This window comes from Streptopelia decaocto (assembly GCF_964273445.1).
Source record: "Streptopelia decaocto genome assembly, chromosome: 3".
In the NCBI taxonomy this organism is placed as follows: Eukaryota; Metazoa; Chordata; class Aves; order Columbiformes; family Columbidae; genus Streptopelia; species Streptopelia decaocto.
The window spans coordinates 82,777,766-82,796,580 of record NC_138656.1 but is presented as its reverse complement, the minus strand read 5'-3'; the positions used below and the strand labels follow the sequence as shown (position 1 = coordinate 82,796,580).

The window sequence follows — 18,815 nt, the reverse complement described above, 5'->3', positions numbered from 1 at the left end:
AGTGTTATATGGACACCAGCGTACAAGGAGACAGGTGTAGGAAGGGAATGCCAGCAGCATTGTCCCAGCCAATGTGGTTCCTTAGCATGGGTGGTGGTTTTAGGGGTTCTGAGTGGGTGAAGCTAATAAATTCCTCCATGCCATGTGCATTCTGCTTCTGAAATACATTGTCATTTTGCTTGTGAGTTGGTAATATTTGTTAACAGGGTCCTGAAATGAGATTTGTCAAAAACTAAGGATTTTTTTGTTTATCGAAATTATAGCTGAAAAATTTTTACTATAGTGCTGTAGGCTGTTTAACTGTATATGAATCTCACTAATGATGACTCGATTAGACCTTAAATCCAAGTTTACTATATTTGGTATATGCTCTATTGATCTGCTGTTGTGTTGTTGTTTTTTTTTATTTTCCTTTTGCCTGAATGTCATCAAGCGCAGACGAAAATGCCTTTAGCAATTCCCCATACCTTTAGGCAATGGTTCATTTTGTCAGCTGAACTTGTCTGGAATTTTGATAACTAGTTTGACAAGAGCTAGTTTCCATCAGCCATTTAAGTTGACATTATTTAAAGACAGATTTATTTTATTTTATTTTATTTTATTTATTATTTTATTTCCCTTATTATTACCTCTGTTACTGTCAGCCCCTCTTCTTCCCTGCCCCTTGGAGCTGACACTGAATTACGTAGTTTGAATGCTAACTCTGAGCCTACGTAAAATTTACCAATGTAACATACCTCTTCGGTGCTACTCTGATCTGCTGACACATCCCCGAGCATTCCAAAATTAATTAAATGTGAAGTGCTGATGGCTTTTGGCTCCTCAGCTAATTCTTTTAAAGCAGTTAAATGAGACTTCAGACATCTTGAAATTCAAAACTTTCCATACCTTGTTGGACTATAGAAATTTTCAGGGTATGATAACAATGTTTCAGCTGCTCGTTCCAAACAGACAAAAAAAAACCTTATTTAGCTTCTGCGTCAGTATTGCGGGTCCTCTTGTGATCTGGCAGGAGTGTGTGTGCACTTACTGTTAATATCTTCTTAAGATCTTTGGGTTGAATCCCTTCCTGGTCAATGGACTGGATTAGAAAACTAGACCTACATGCTTCAGTAAGATCACCTGAAAAATCAGGACACTGTCATCTCTTTGGACCATATTCTGCACTTAATATGTCACTTCCCTATGTTTTTTCCTTTATCTTTCTGCACTGTTTTCTTACAGGAGTTTTGACTTTCAAAGTTCACTTCACTTTGACAGATTTCTCACCCCAGTTCCCTGAAGGTGAGGCATTGTATTACATGAACATACTGCTGTTTGAGTTTAGAGACGGTAAACAAAAAAAAATGTGCCATATTTGGAGGAGTTCTTCGTGATAATATAAAGTCTTTTGAAGTGAAAAGCCTTTAGGGAGGAAAATGAACAAATTTAGTGGATACTGAGTTATCATGAGATGCTCATGTCTACTGTACAGGAATTAAATAAATGGCTTATTAACTCTTCTGAGTTCAGTCAGAGCAGGGAAACAGAACGTACTGCATTTTGGTTAGATAGTGAAAACCTTTAAAATCTTCAGTGCGGTGCTGTGCGGAACTGCAGGGGAATCAACTGTGCAAGTTAACTACCAGCTCATTTTCAAACAGTTAAATGTCACATGGTGATGGCCCTGAAAAATTAGCTTTCATGGAGTGCAGAAGTATCTGGTGCTGGGTTTTCGTGCGTGACCAAGTTTCAAACCATTAGACGGCTTCGTTAATAACGGTTGGCTTGGTGTTCCACTAAAGCTAAAATGCTTCTGTCTCCTAATGCAACGGGAGCTAGAAACCCCATGAGCTCCAGTATACCAGTATCTCTTCAGACATGCTGACGAATTCTTAAGTAGCCTGTATATGAGACTGTAACTTTATCCATTAATTGAATTTTATTTCAGCTTATTAGTGTTTTATCCAACTAGTGTCATTTTAAGCAGTTCTACTAGTTGTTTACTGAGTATTTTTTAAGGTTTTGCATTATGAAGCATTTGATACGTGGCACACTTTTTTCTGTTTTACCCGGTTCTGAGATCAAATACGAAGTCTACAGATGATATGAAGCCCAAAGATTATAGATTAGTTTTCATTGTAATTTTGGAAATAAGTTTGCCTTTATTTCTGCACAGAAAGTCATGACACTTCCATCATGCAGTTAAACACATTCCTTATTTTCTTCTACAACCCCTTGTACTCTTTGAATTTTGATTTCACGATGCATTCTTTTTTTTTTTTTTCATAATATATGCCTGGCTAACTGCAGTATATAAGGGGAATTATTTTCTGTTGCAGTTTCTAAGTATGTTTTATGTTATGGATAGGCTGGTCCTTACCCTGAGGAGGCTAGGAGGTAAGAAAGAGAAGGTTGTAAAATGTTAATATTTATTGTGAAAAATTGATGCTACCTTATTGAACAGTAATCACAACCTTAAATATTTTTGATAACAAGAAATTTTAGTTGCCAATTCAATAGAAGAGACTAATGAGGGGAACATCCATCAACTAAGGAGAAATACATCATTTAACAAAAGGACCCTACTATAGTAAAGCAAGAGAATGTTACCAGAAATGTAGAGGCTGTGGATTTTTTGCTTTGCATTGAGAGTGTAGAAGAATGTTATCAGAGCTGAGACAGGAAGGTCAATAATTCAGCTGAGTTTGAAAAAAATAAATCCTCAGAAATTAATTTGCACAGCGAACACACCCTAGCAGAGGTACTACTTCTTCCCCTGTGTTGAAGTCAGCATTTCTCTCTGACTTCTTTCCCATGAGATGATAAAATCTCACTTACTCAACTCCCAGAAAATAGGCCTTTGGATTTTAGAAAGCCCTGACTCTGCTGGAAGTGGTGTGTTGGTCCTTTTGTTTAATGTTAGTGCAGTGACATTCATTGCTACAAATAAGACATATTCAGGCTTGTGTATGGCAGATGTGGTCATTTAGTCCAAGTGGTTCATAAACCCTTGTCTTCAGTTTGAGAATTACGCTGGTTATGTTACTTACGCTGCAGGTTGCCTCTGGTGACTGAACTGGTGTGATTTCTGTAATTTACACCAGCAAGAGGAAGCATTTGAGGATCAACGACTCTTCTACTATTTGTAGGACTTTCCTAAGTATTTAGTTGTAGTTCAATGTATGGCTGTGTGTAATTAAAGAAGTGGTGTAATCGTCATTGCCATTTTGCCATTCTTCAGGTCATGAAGCATAAAGTTTTGAGGAGATGCTATGAAAAATGCTGTTTACTCCTTTGATGATACAATGTGCTTTCATAAGGTAGGTCTATGAACCTTAATTTGCAAGTGTCCCTGTAAGCAGTGACAGCAATGGCCATCAAAATACAATTTACTTTAGTTTTTATTCCCTGAAACAGGAGTTAGAGCTAAATTCAATAAAGGGCTTAGTATACAGAGTCAGGGTTTTCTCTTGTTTTCTCTCATCACCTGAATCTTCTGTTCTTTATTGCCTGGTGACATGGCAGCACAAGAAAGAATAAGGTGCACCCTTACTTAATATATAGCTTGAGATCTGTAATTTGCTTTTATGTATATAGCATGAGGCTTTTGTAAGTTGCATTCATAGCATCAAAACATTCAGAAATTGCATGTTGTCATATTTAGAGTATCTGTAGGTCACTGTAGAAAATAATGGAATAGTAAATTGATAGACCTTGTCCAAAATTTAGATATTCTTTGTATGCAAGCACCACATAAAGTGCTGATACATTTTTGTGCCCTGTACTAGGAGTGATAAGGAAAAAATAATTGATGAGACAGGTAGAAAAACAAACCTGAAAAACAAGGTCAACTAAGAGATAAGAGAGAAGCAGCATAAATGTCACCATTGAATTATGTGGAAAGATACTGCAAGAAAAAAATTATCTCCCAAAGTATCCAATGTTACTGCAAATGTAGGGGTTTTAAATGCGTAGATGAAATACGGTTTCCTACCAATTCTTGACTGGGACTATCTGGGGAAATACAATATGAACTGGCAAGTCTTGTGACTGACTTTGTCTAATCAGAACCTATTATTCATGACCAGAAATTGGCACTTTGGCACAGCATTCTTAATGGCTAGCACTGCTTTAGGGATCACAAAATGCTGTACATGTAAGCGCTTACTGCTCTCAGGTTCCCACAGCTTTTTGGACTAATTGGAGAAGTGGCCAGATAAAGTGTGTACGTGTATGATAGCAGCCTTCAGGTTTTACAGCTGGAAAAACAGGCACACAGAAGTGGACTAGTTTGCTTAGGCTCACTCAGCCGGTTGTTCACTAACCCAGGAAAGCAACCAGAGTTTCTGGAGCTCCAGCCAGGTTTTTCCTTTGCTGGTACACACGGTTGCTGTGTGATCTGCAAGTCTTCCTCATCCCACTGTCTAGTATATTAAAATGCAATTAATGTCATGTTCAGCTTTGAAACATTTAGCATTTGTAGTCATTGATTGGGCTGTTGAGATAAATCAGGCTGTGTTTAGGTTTTGTGTTGTGTAAAGTTTTATTACATGACAGCTTCAGTAATCTGCACATAAAAGATGACTATGATACTTTTATCTGCCCCTGCTTTTGACCCTTTGATACAATACATAAAGTGTACACACTACTGTCATTTTCAGCTCATCCTTTTTCTGCATTCAGCAGTGGGAGGGCTGATAATAAACCAAAAGTTTCTGTTTGTTGGCTGCTGCTCTCTGTGCAAACATGCTGCAGCCAGCAGCTGGCTGACAGGCCCCTGGGCATGCACAGTGTTCTTATAGTCTCTTGAGTTTACATTTGCTTTATCTTTAGGCTCTCATTAGATCCTGGAAGACAGAAAGAGGCCCAGTCTTTCCCAAGAGGGAGGATCTTCCTACAGGAGGACAGAAGATGAAGTTTGTGAGTGACTCAGTTTCTCTCAACAATCAGCCAGACTGCAAGCCTTCCCATCACCTTCCCTGTCTATCTGCATTCTTCACTCTTCACTGCAGCTGCCAGTTTCTCTTTTCTTGTGTTTTCCCCTAAACACATTTCATCATTCTTGATTTCCCTCACTTGCCTGCAGATGCTCATACGTGTAATTTATTTTGCCTGAAAAATCCATTTGAGAGTATGCCACGTATTTCTGCTGTGTTCAGCGCACATTTCTTGCAAGGAAAAATGTGGTTTTTCTAAAGGACAACTAGATTTTTACAAGATGCAATAATTGTCTTGAGATTTCTCCTGTCAACATAGCATGAATTGACCTGGCAAGCATGTAGTGCAGCCTCAATAACCATAACATGCCCTACTTGGTATCCTGAAGGGCTAGAAACTATTCTGATGAGCTGTTGTACACAGATACCACAGAATTAATCTGCCAAACACAGCTCAAAACCCCAAACAACTAGAGTTTAAGGCTTGTTTCCCCAGAGATCAGGAAGTCTGACCTGGGCTGTATACTGGTAGGAGGACATGCTAGGAAGATAAAAACATAGTCTGCAGCTCTGAGACACATGAACCAAGGCTTTTTATCTAATTTTCCAGGCTGGGTCTACTGTTGGAGAGCCTATCAAGAGATAGGCTGTTGTTGGAGAGCCTATGCTGCATGTGTTCAAAGCTCCTCTTCCCAGCCTCCTGCTTGTAGGACGGTGCCTTTCTGCAGGTGCAGTGATAGTTCAGTGGTTATTTGTATGTTTCTGACTCATTTGTGTCCTGGGCAATTTAAGGTAAAAGTTTACAGCCTTTCTTTGAGAGGGACTTATGGTTTATATTCCTTGGTTAATTCATCACCAGGTACTGGATTGGTTCAGCACCTACAAGGTCTGCTTTCCCTCAGGTACTATGGCAGAGTTAGTAAGCACCTTCCCCAAAGCTGAGTCATGTATTTTAGGACAAAAAGAAAAAAGGTATCATACAGGCTACGTATATACCAAGTGTACGTTTTATGCTCTTCAGCATCTACAGATCCCAAAGCCTTCAAGGTCTGTTCATATCTGCAGGGTGATGCTCAGTACTATGTGTACCATTTTCCTTTCTTCATTTTTCAGTCTCCTTCACCAATGTAATGAATAGCAACTTCCATTTTCAGGGCAAGGTTCCCTAAATTTACTTGCCCATATGGCAGTTTACTTAAGTACCTATCCACCTTGCCACAAAATAGATAACATATAAGGTCCTGTTTGCTTTAATATGTGTTTGTATCTTCTGTAACATGTGGGTGAAATAGTCTTTTACTCCCCAAGACAGCTATTGTAACTGACTTCCAACAAGAAAGGTTCAGATCCTTTCAAGAGTCACCCTAATATACACACAGGGCTGGGGAGATGAATGCGTCTAAAAGCCAGACACAGGTGACAGAAGAGTGTTAGCCCATCTGCTCTCTGTACCCCAGGCTCTAAAATTGCAGCTTCCAGTGATTACAGACCTTCTTCCCTCACTGAAGGCAACCGTTCTCTCATAATGCCTTATTATTCTGCTTTTCTACCACACATCTATCTACATGCATTTGATTAATTTCAAAATCACTTCCAATGTCTTTTTGATCTCTTGTACTGAAACTACATTTTCTCTGGATAAATTAAAGCAAATATTCCAAAGGCTTTCACACAGAATTTGCAGAGTTTTCTCCCATTTTGGCCAAGAGTAGAATTTAAAATTTATAATAATACTGCTAAAATTCAATAGCTGTCATTTAACTTCTTGCTGTATATAAGTTAACTTATATAGACACTTACAAAGTGGCAACACATTGTCCACACAGGTAAGTGCGATCAACTAGCTATGCCTGTGCAGAATTAAACTCCTATTTTCATGACTTCTCATTTTTCACTCTTTATTTTTCAATAAATAAATTGTTTTGTTTTTGTTTTGTTGTTTTGGGTTTGTTTAATTTTTCTAACTACCTTGCACTTTGGGATATATGTCAAAGCTTTGGGGAGTCGTAGCTGGGTCCACAAAAAGGAACAACTGACATACTCATTGACATTTCTGCCTTTAGGAAGTGTTGGGGTGAAGGGAGGCATCAGGCAAGAACCCCCAGCTCTGGTGACCCCCATCTGGATCATGTAGTCACCTTCCTCTGAAATCCTGTGAAACATGCCAGATTTGTTGGTAATATAAGCATATTTTAGAGCATTCAGAGAAGGCAGCCTTCCAACAAAAAGGCCCCAGCCACAGCACCCTGTGAAAGAGCAGCCTCCGCAGCCGAATATCCCCAAGATGAAATAGAAACTTTTGCACAGACAAGATGGCCTGTTTTTATTCCTTCCCTCTGTGGCAGCACTGAGGAGTTCACCTGTATTGCTATTAGAACTGTTTACTTGCACTCCCCCACACTGCTGCATTTTTATATATTTTTTAATAAAAATTTGCCCTACTCTTCAAATACAGTGAGGACACAATGGGAAGATGTGGGGGGAAAGGTAAAAGTAATCTTGATTCCATCCAGCAGTCCTGATCCAAATGCCACCTTAGTCACAGTTTTCTTAGGAAGGGCTTTGTTTACTTTTAACATTTCTGAGATGGTTGCGTGGGCTGAGCCCTGAGCGGGCCGAAGGACTCTGCTTTGCCACTGGGCAGGTGTAAGTCACTGAAGAAGGTGAAGGAGCAGAAAGCTGAGAGGTGATGACCAAAGAAAGGAGCCATTTGCTCACTTAGAAACCTCTCTCCGTCTTGTCTTCCTCAGTTACAGCCAGCCCCACCGACCTCACCTTTTAAGGACCTCTAGCAAGTCTCCACCCTTCCTTCATTTCCTACTCCCAAATCCCTTTCTTGCCAGAAACGCAAGGAATGTGTTTTACGCACCCGCCAGTACCCAGGAGCACATTCAGTAACATTTTGGTTCACTTCCAGAGGGCGTTGACATCACGTAGACAAAGAAATTATGTGGAAAGAAAATAATTAAGAGAGAAAAAGCTAAAAAATTACATTGCTACTAACAGAAAAGATGAAACGTGTTGTGTGTGATACAGAAGAACACTGGTACAGTTGCTTTAACAGATGGAGCTACTGTGGCAGCTGTCTTTAAAGCTTATGTGTATAGCTTTAAGTACACATATACATTTAGCTCAAAGTAAAGGTCCAAGTAAGGGAGCAGTAGGGAAGGTCCAGTGCCAAGGCCTGGCAGGGCATGGGCTGAGTTCCCTCTTGCGGCTCGCTGTGGCATTTTGCAGGGGTGGCCCCGAAAGGGCCCATTTTGGGAGCAGCAGCCCTCCACTCCTCATTACAGCCCTGCCTGGTCACCAGAGGGTACAATCACAGAGTAATTCCTGGTGAGGGCCTAATTGCAAGTTAATTTTAAGCGAGTTATGTAAACAGATCACATTAATCCTTCCCTGTATTTATTTTTCATTAGTTCACATGGAGACACAACCATCCTTAAAAATTCCCTATCATCTGCTTTACCCTCCTGCTTTGTGGAGTTGATGTCCGCTGCTAATACCTGCTGTTGCTAATTCCTGCGTTAGGTAGAGGCTCTGGGAGATCCCAGTGGGTCAGAATAAGCTATGGGATGTCATCAGGCAGTTTTGGGGAAAGGCTCTGCAGATGGAAAATACAGGCAGCAGCGGCTGAATCTGTGTTTGTCACTCAGTTTAATATATTCAGTTTAAGTGAACATCGGACAGTGATTTATTAGGTTAAAATATTGTTGATGTATCATTGTACTGTTGCATTGTAACAGTGAAAAGATAGCAAACAGGAAAGAATAGAGGAAAACAAAAAAAAGAAAGTTAATGTTTTTGTATTTTTTCAGTTCATGTTTTACCAAAAAAGGCAGCTGGAAGATTAAGACAAAATGGATTATGCAGGAAACCTCCATTTCTAAAAGAAAACATCCGGTGCACTTTTGGCAGATAGTGTATTTTGTAAAACGCAAATTTATGACATAGTAATTACTGTGTCCCTGGGGTTTTGAAAATATAGGAGGACATATTTCCTACTGTGAACTTATGAACTTATGAGGAAATTGCAATAACTAGGAGTAAAACTGTATGTTGTTGCTCTCTATCCCATGTTTTTATCATAGGATACACAGTGTAGAATATGCCATAAATGGAGGGCCTAAAAGTTAGACACCTATGTCTAACTTCAGCCTCAATTTAACAGTCAGCAAACTGTTGTCACAACATAGAGGAGATAGGTACCAGGTCATTTACCTCCAAAGAAATCTCCTCGAAGCTCCTAGAGAGTGGTATAAATCTGATGTGTTTTCATCTCTCCTTCAAACTTTTCTGGTTTTAAATATTTGTGATAAATTTGGTTAACTATGGTATTCATAAATATACATAAATTGCAATACTTTTCAGACCTGCTGGATTTTAGCTTCGGTGATATTTTGCAGCAGTATGTTCCATAGACTAGATGCTCATTAAGTGACAAATTTGTTTTTAAAAAGATTAGCTGCTACATGAATGTACAGGCAACATATATGGCATAGGGAAAGCCATGACTCAATTGGCAAAAATATTTAAGAAAAAAGAATGAGTACTTTCTACGTCTCTTTTTTAATTAAAAGCATCCTAATTGTTGAAATCGAGTTATTTTTAATGTATCATCTTGCTCTATATGAAGTTAGAACAAATCAAATTGTATTCCTGGAATGTGCCCGGACTGTGTAACCAACACCATCTTGATCAACACTTTTCAGTTAAAAGCCATACATTATCACTCCTGAAAATCCTCCTTTACGTAGAATAAGACAAAAAATATTATAGCGTATCAAAATGTCCTTAATACTTTTAACTGAAGACGCATCCAATATTCCTTATTTCCCTGCCAAATAATTATTCATTTGGTCAAAACCAAGGTGACGTTAAGTATCAAATCTGCTACTGGGACAAATTCTTTCCCAGTCTTTAGCTGTTTGCCTTCTAACACAACCTACTTTCAAAATACAGCCATAATATAATTAAGAGATAATTCAGCACTATGTAAAAGCAATGTGTTCAGACGCATGCAAGGTTTCATAACACAAAAATATCACCTTATATGCATAAATACACTTTTTAGTTAATTTTGACTTTTTAATTAGGGTTTCTATACAAGATAGCAGATGGATACTGTGTCTGGTTTACCTGTGCATCACCTTTCACTGTGCTTAACACAAGCTTTTTACCAGTAGCTTGTGAAACTAGCCTGACTATTCATCTATCCTGGATGAGCTAATTAAAGTTCAGAGCATGGATCACATTTTAGACTTAGCCTGGCCTTTTGCCAAGTTACCTGTTTTTTGGAATTGGCAAAGTTTTGACAGGTTTTGCAGGACTAGACAGTTTAGCCTCAGCTCTGTTCTGGAGGCAATCGTGACATCTCTTCAATGTCACAGGCGCTTAATCATCACCTAGGTACAGAACATCAGCAAATCAAGTCCTCCTTGTGCTCTGCTTCCTCTGATTTAATGGAGTTCTTGCAGCATCAATGTGTCAGGCCAGATTTTCTCTAGCCAGTGGAGTTCTGAGAAGGGGACGTCCTGTTGAAATGAAATACCAAATAATTAATTGTATTTATTTCAAGACAGCAAATGGGGTATCATAAGGTTATCAAGTCTCAAACAACTTTATAATCTATTATATCCTATGCTGTGGAGAAATGTAACATTTGAAATAGTTGTCAATCAAATGCCAGGCAATAATCAGTTTCATGACAGAAACTCTGAGAGCTGGAGAATAAGAGAGAATTAGGATGTTGTAATGCTTCCTTATATTAGGCTTTAGTTTGAATATCAGTGTGTTTCTCTGGGGAGATGGGGACAGAGGTCTCAGCATTGAAGAGAATCTTAATTTTGTTCCTGAACTGGAGGACCTTTGTGGGAGCTTGACCCCGATTTTTCCACATACTTTGACCTTTCCCTGAATGACTCAGGCTGTGACTTTGTCCTCAATCACCCTGTTGATCTACAGCATCTTGGAAGTGATCTGGAGTGGAACTGAGACTGGCTGTGAGAGTATCGTCTATACTCTGACTGGAAAAACAGACACAGTGTTATTACAGTACTTCTTCAGTATTTTTTATTGCAGAAGTTACATCTTCGACATGCATCCTTGAGCTATCTTGTCAATCCTGTGAACAGTGCTCATATTTATCACTTTCCATTTTTAAATCTATTGAATTTTTTTAAGTAGCTTGGTGTCATATCTACGTACCACACAACACAATTTTTCCTATTTAACAATTGTTTCTTTGAATTAAATTTCTGCTGTCTGACTACTATGGGTTTGTGCTACAAAGCTAGTCATGGGAAGAATAAAAAAGATTGCTGTGAGTCGAGTGATATCATCAGCAGAATAAATATAAGAAAACCTTGAAGAGACTGTATTACCCCTACCACCTCCTCAGAATAAATTAGGCACTGGCATATTTTTGTGCTACTTTGTTCAAAATAATTTCATAAGACCTTTTTTACATCCTGTATGCAAACTGAATATTGCAATATTATGTAATGTTCTTGTATGAGCACAGAATCTGCAGCAGACAAAAGCAAAGAAAATAGGTAACAAATGAGAATTTAGGACCATCTTAGCCATGAAGCTCAATAAAGCTGCATTAATGATTTAATCCCTTACAATACTGGATGAGATAAAGTGCCCCTCACCGTGGGGCCTCTACCACATGTCCAGACAGGTCTCCTGCCCTGGCCACTCAATGGAATGTGGATCTCCTGCATTACCCAGCAGAGGGCATTCACAGTGCTGGGAGAGGCACTTCCAAGAGAAAGCACATGCGAAAAATGCACGCCATAGGCAATCAGTGTCAGAAAATGTCACCATGAGGTCTAAGGCCTGATTCTGTGGACATTTTCACCCATGCTTATTTTTTCTGTTGGTGAACGGACTTACTGATGTGACAATTCATAACAAAATTAAGCACATACCAAACCTGTCCTTGTGCTCAGGGCCTTACCAAAGATCTATGTTTGCATGTTTACCATGAAGTTACTAATAATTTCTCCATGAACTCTATATACTCCTTCATCATTTTCATTCCCCTTATCCCACAAAAGGCACAAACGAGGCAAACATGACAGATGGTGGTCACCCCATGGACTAGGGCAAGACCTGTCCAGTAAGAAGGGTGCGTTGTTCCTTCACCATCACCTCAACGTGGCACACGCTCATGCAAAGGACTGTTCATGCAGTCTTTCGAGGTAGGAAGAAATGTGTTGTGTGCTGCAGGCCATCTATTTGTGACATCTTCATGGTCTCTAACCCTCCCCAGCCAAGGAGACGATGTCGGTGCTGCTACCACGGGTGGGCAGTGAGGATGGGAAGGTCTGTGTATAGCAGAAAGGTCACAGCTCTTGTAGGTAGTGATATGTATATTTTGAGGATATCTATGAGTTATTTGAGGAAATAATTTCTTCTTCTCCTTCAAGGCAGGTGTGTGGCTCCAAGGTGGGATATCTGAGAAGTTTCTCATGCAAGCTGAATATCAACAGCATGCAGAGCGCTTCAGGTTTATCCACTGATTTCCATTTGCACTGCTTATGCAATGTTTGGAGACTTGGAAAGTGCCTTTGGTACTCCAGAAAAATCACCTCGCTAAGGCTTGCTGTATTAAAGTGTGATACAAAAAGTAGCTTCCAATACCTGACCATAGGGTAATTCAGGCTGGAAGGGACCTCAGAGGTCCTTTGCTTCTGTCCTTCTGCTCACAGCAGGGTCAGCTGCAGGGTCAGACCAAGTTACTCAGGGCCAACTCTGATCGTCTGAAATGGAGCCTGGCAGATGGTTGGAAGACTGGGTATCTTCAACCTTTTCCTGTCATACAGGATTCTCCCTGTCAGAGTTTAAATATAGCTCCATAATGCTATCGGTTTGGGAAACCTTTGACATCAATCTGTCCCTGTTTTCTTCATGTTGAGATAAAAGGTTTGAAAGGTATAAAATGTTCTAAGAATGAGCAGGAGGGATTAGAAAAATCACAATGTGTCTTGTGTAAAGTGTTTTAATGCTGCAATTGTCATCTAAAAACAAATGGATATTTAGCCTAGTGTCCCTTGAGAGGATTTGTTCCAGATTGGTGGGAAAAACGTATCCTTATGTTACACACAGGCAGCCAAGCACATACACTCTGCTCATAACCAAACCGAATGTTTATATGGATTTAAATTGCAAAAATTTGAACAGATGAGAAAAACTAAATGATCCATATTAGATAATTAATTTGTTATATTGTTCTACAAACAGGATGTTCAGCAGGCTCAGGATAACTCCTTCTGCTTGCCAGGTGGCTAATAGCAGTTTTGCATTAGCTGTCCATAAAATCAAGTGAATACATGCTGGTACTGAAAGTTTCACAACCATGTTACCCAACAAGCAGAGCTCAGTCAAGTACTCAACCTGTTCATATATCATGTCTCACAGTATACAATTTAATCCAAGTTTAATTTTTCTTTATATTTTTGGAAGGATTTATGTGTTCTGTGTTTAAGGGAAGTTCTGGAAGAGGCCAGCTACAATAGTGAAAATAGGTGGAATTCACAAAATAGCTGGTGAGGAAAGTGAGCACACTTGATGTTATAGGAAGAGCACAGTTAGAGATTTTTCCCATTGAATTAGCAGTGGTAGTAATAGATGGTGTACACCTTAAAGCAACTATAAGAGGAGAGTGGAAAAATCTGACAATTACTTTTATGTCTGTGATGCTCAGTGAAAGTACTGGGCTGTATTTTCTCTTTGGAGAATGAAGTCATTTTTTGTTAAGTATCTATTAAAAGTAAAAAGTGATGCTGTAGAATCAATACCCAGCCTGACTCCAGAAAAGACATTGCTTGGGTTGGAAATTTAATTTTGCTCTTTCAATTCACTTGGACTTTCTGCCAATCTGCAAAGTAATCACGTTAGAGAGTCTTATGATAGAGGCACCTGCTGCTAGGGAACCCAGATTAATATTACCAGCACATATTGAGTAGGCTACAGAACAGCCAATACATACTAATGAAGTCAGCTGGCAGCTTCCAGACACCCCATTGTCAGTCACTGCAGCTTCCCAGTACCACCAGCACAGGCACTCCTTGCCAGAGCAACTTTAGCCTCTCTTTTTGTATTTATTTAGTCCAAAGTAGGTCACCCTATGCCATCTGTTGGCACTTAAAAGCCACAGAAGTTTCCAGATTCCCTATGGCATCCTGCAGTTTAACGTATATTTTTAATACCCTTTTGCTCTACCTAGCTGTTGTATGTCATGAGACTACTAATAGCAAGAGCTCATTCAATCAGATAATGTTTCTAGCAACTGAGTGCAGGTCTTGGAGTTGCATACTAGAGGTGAGTACAACTAAGTGGTGAGGAAATGTAACAAGAAAGGCCTGATTTTTTTGCTGATGATGGTGAATCCTGGGCAACACTTCTTTCAGCACAGATGTGCTCACGTCCATCTGCTTTCTGCTTCTCCAGCAGCCTTGGTGAAAGCTTAGGGAAGCAATCAATCCTCAATAGGTATATAGTGGGTCTTGTCAGACTCCAGTTAAATTTGCTTTTCTTATTTTCCAGTGGTGAGCATGTGAAATAATGAGCATTTCATGTCCATGCTTGTCCCTACCTTCCTTTCACAGTACGCTCAGCTCTCTCCCGTGTACTTGTTCAGTGTGGATTACCCACACATGGCAAGTGCTTTTGATTTGAAATTATGATGTTCAAGTTATCCACAGCAGATTTCTGGAAAGACACCTCTCCATTTGAGTGGATAGGAAATGCATCGCTGCCATCACACACAAATCCTAACATTTGCCTTTGGTATGTGATACAATAACCAGCATTGATAAGGAGAGGGGAAGTCATATGCAAGTGACACAAAAAATACATAAAACATGCTAGAGAGCCCACAAATACCTGTTGGTGCGTGAACATTGTGCATGAGAACATAGGAGATAAAATGTTAATTACAGGAACTGGCCCTGACCACTTTGCTACTAAAGGGATGCACCTGCTAACACTGAGCTACCTCTGTCTCCTGTTTCATGAGAAGATTCAGGACAGTAGAAGGAGAGTCAGAGCTATATAAAGTGTAAATGCACAGACCAGATCTGAGATTTATAATAAACTACAAAAAAGTTAATTAGCTTATGAAGTACCTGAACAAACTGCAACTCCAGTTCTCTTAAGATGTGCTTAAGAACACAACAGTTTAACTTAGGCAATGACAAGCAGGCTGGGGTAACTAAAGATCAGCCTCTCTTGGACTAGAAACAACTAGAACACAGTACCTAAGTTTGCCAGATGTCATTGGGCAATGCATGACTTCACCTCAAAATAATTCCAACCGCTAGTTGAAACCAAAGTGGATTGGATTAGTTTGTTCAGTAATAGAGTTTCACCACAACTGTTTGCAATTTCCAGTACTTTTACAGCTCTCTGGATATACTGGATATCCTAGTTTCCTCAAATTTAAAAAATATAAAAACATACTTGTTTCATTTCACAGTGATATGTATGACTGCACAGGATCAAATGACACAAATCTCCAGAAGTTCTGCATGTGTTACTTTGACCTGAAAACCAACTGCACTCTTGTGAGCTCATCACATGCACTAGGTCAGCAGAGTTCAGATCATGTAAACTAGAAACATGATTCTTTTTAATAGCCCTGCAGACAAATATATTTTTTTCCTTTTTCACTTATCTGCTTATTTTTTTTCCAGAAAGCTGATATAAACTCAAACAAACCTACAAATTCACTATACTTGTAAACCTCTTCTTGTCAGCAGCAAGCCCAGGAGACTTCATGGTGAGTGCACACATTTTCTGTAAGTGTTTAGTGAAGTTTGTGATATCACATAAATTAAATACAGACCAAAAAAAATCATTGTGTGTTATAATAGCTATTAGCAGCATGCTATTGCTTTGTGTATTCCCATTGTGAATAGATAAATTATGGTTTTGCAAATACTTGTTTTGAAATGAATACCCTAAGCAAATAATCATTATTAATGAACACCCATAAGACTCGTATTCATATTTGCATGATCAGTACAAATCTGTTCAGTAATAGGCGCAAAAATAATGACTCTTTTTAATGTAATTTGCTAAGGTATTATAGAACATGTCAACACTTAATACAAGTGTATTTATGGTTATGCAATGTATCATACTTCGCATTTTAAAAATTAATAACAAAAAAGCTTTGGGGTAAAGAGATTTGCAATTAGACACAGTAAGCTGCTTGTTTGCTGTCTCAATAGATCCTCAGTACCACTAAATCCAAATAAAGTACTTAACAGAAATTCGTGATGCCTTAAGAAGTAATCCATTTAAGATTTCCGTGGATTGTAAATATAGCACAATTTTGCTGTCTATCTGTAAAACAGTATACTCATAGGAAACAACCTAGAGGCTTCCATGTATTCTTAATGAGATAAAAACCCGCATCTATATTTACATTGAAATTGAAAAAATAGAAAATTGAATATTGAGTTCTTTGAGTGGTCATCTTCTGTCTGTTTAACCCACAAATTCATACTGTCTATGAAGAGCTGTAAAGCTTCAAAGAGTCAGTGCATTAAAAATAAAGATCTGTAAGAGCTGCAAAATACATTTTTCCTCCAAGGGACTAAAAAAGCTGTAGCCTGACTGTGGTTCGTTTGAATCAATAGCAGAATTAAACTTTATTTCTAACAGCATAGAATGTCATTGTAAATAACTAGTGGCATATGTATGTTAGTAAAGGAGCATTTTAACATCAGGAAAGATCAGATTTTTTCATTACTTTGAAAAGTTTACCACAGGCTGGTTTACACTCTTTGCTTATATTTGCATTATCATAAATATGAAAAATATTATCAACCACTTTTAAAATTGACAGAGGAGAGCAGCAATTAATTGTGTGGAGGTTTGTGTAACAGTTTTTTACTTTCTCGTTAACTGTATAAAGATTTAACAGGGAAAACATTTGGTCTCATGAATATAGAGATGGATTAATTATCTATTTTACAGGTAGTGAGGGGGATGTTAATGATGCTGTGCAAAGTGCCTGCAATTTTTGACCATTATCCGCCTGCCTGTTTTCTGTGTGGTTGTTTACTATGCGGTCCACCACACAAGTGGTCTGTGAGTCAGACAGTGAATCATAGAATCATAGAACAGTTTGGGTTCGAAGGGACCTTCAAAGCTCATCTAGTCCAACTCCCCTGCAATGAGCAGGGACATCTGCAACTAGATCAGGTTGTTCAGAGCCCTGTCCAGCCTGGCCTGGAATGTCCCCAGGGATGGGGCATCTACCACCTCTCTGGGCAACCTGGGCCAGTCTCACCATCCTCATTGTAAAAAAATTTCTTCCTCATGTCTAGCCTGAATCTCCCCTCCTTTAGTTTAAAACCATTACCTCTTGTCCCATCACAACAGGCCCCACTAAAAAGTCTGTCCCCATCTTTCTTATAGGCCCCTTTCAAGTACTGAAAGGCTTCAATAAGGTCTCCCTTCTCTTCTCCAGGCTGAAAGAAGCCAGCAGTGATGTGCACGCTCCTGTCCTTCCCAGGGGGTGAGGAAGCTTGTTCCTCAGGTGATAGGATTTGGCAGCAATAGAGACTTATGATTTGCATCTTAGGATCACTTTTTCCTTCCCTTCTGTTTGTGTTTATAGCTGAGTTAGTAAGTCATGCTATGAAATGCATCACTGATTTTTACCTGCCTTTAAATAAGCAAAATCTGCCTTTTAGAGGGAGAAAGGAAGCAGGTATCTAAGACACAATCAAATAACAAAGCCCCATATATATATTTTTGCCACAGACCTTTTCAAGCTGGGATAGCATTATGACCACGATGATGCTGCTACTACAGAAATGATACAAATGTAACATTTTACTTATCCTATAATGTGAAATAGACAACCACATTATAGGTTAAAATAGATATTTAAATTTTACAGTGGAAGATATAAAAGGGTGTAGTTCAGGCAGGAATTTTTTATTGGAGGAGTGTGTGGGGGGGTGGGCTTCAAGGCCTTTTTCTCCAAGGTAAGATCTTTGATATTTGACGCTTTTCTTGCTGTTACAAAACCAAAGAAGATTGAATACACAAGAGAGCACAAGCAGTCAGTAAGTTTTGCTTGTTAAGAGTAGTGGATATCAGTAACAGCAGAGGATTAATTCTCTGTTTACATTCTGCTGTGCAAACTTGAAGGAGCCCCCTAATAGCTGATAAGTTTTATTTGACTCTTCAGAGAGCCAAACCAAAGAAAGAAATGCAAGTCTATCTAGCTCTGTCTTTTAAACAGGTACCTGCTCTAATTGGCAATACTTAGGCAATTTTTAAAGTTTTCCTGAAGTTAACTAATATTTCTTGTTAAAAAATCGCACTCCAGATAGAAAAACAAAACCAGCAAAAATACAGAATATAACTAAGCCCTTGCTGCATTCTTGCTGCTTTCAGAGTGCAAATGAAAATCTGCAGCAGATACAAGAGCACTATTTTGTTAAACCAGTCTAAAGCTAGCAAAGGTTATACCAGCCTCTGTGGCTAATGGTGCATAAAAGCAATTGTTTTGAAAATAACTGTATTGGTTTAAAATATTACTGCCTCTCTCCCAGAGGATACCACCCACGCAGCCAAGTCAGCAGACTGCAAACACACATAATTCTAAACTGCTTCAGGATAAGGTCCAGTGTTAAAAGCATAAAATGCCAGGCGGGGTGGGGGCAGCTTGAGTTAAGCTCTTTGATTTTGCACTGGAACAGCTCAGGGACACTTGTGTCCCTTTCTGCCACCAGAGCTGGGTCAAGCGTCTTTGGCAGGTACAAAGAGCAGGGGGTGGTGGCGTCTCAAATAGCCACAGCTGTCTTCTCAGTATGTGTATCTGAGCTCTGAGCACAGCTTTTACCTTGTCCCTTTGGGTACAGG

General features: G+C 39.1%; 1 long non-coding RNA gene across 1 annotated transcript; it reads left to right on the top strand.

The window, feature by feature from the left end:
* The first annotated feature begins 3,288 nt into the window (after positions 1 to 3,288).
* On the top strand, positions 3,289 to 18,596 carry LOC309437292. The gene is made up of 4 exons (XR_014183523.1): positions 3,289 to 3,302; positions 4,816 to 4,902; positions 15,623 to 15,708; positions 17,410 to 18,596. It is a non-coding gene; the product is annotated as an uncharacterized lncRNA (long non-coding RNA).
* Positions 18,597 to 18,815: the final 219 nt, after the last annotated feature.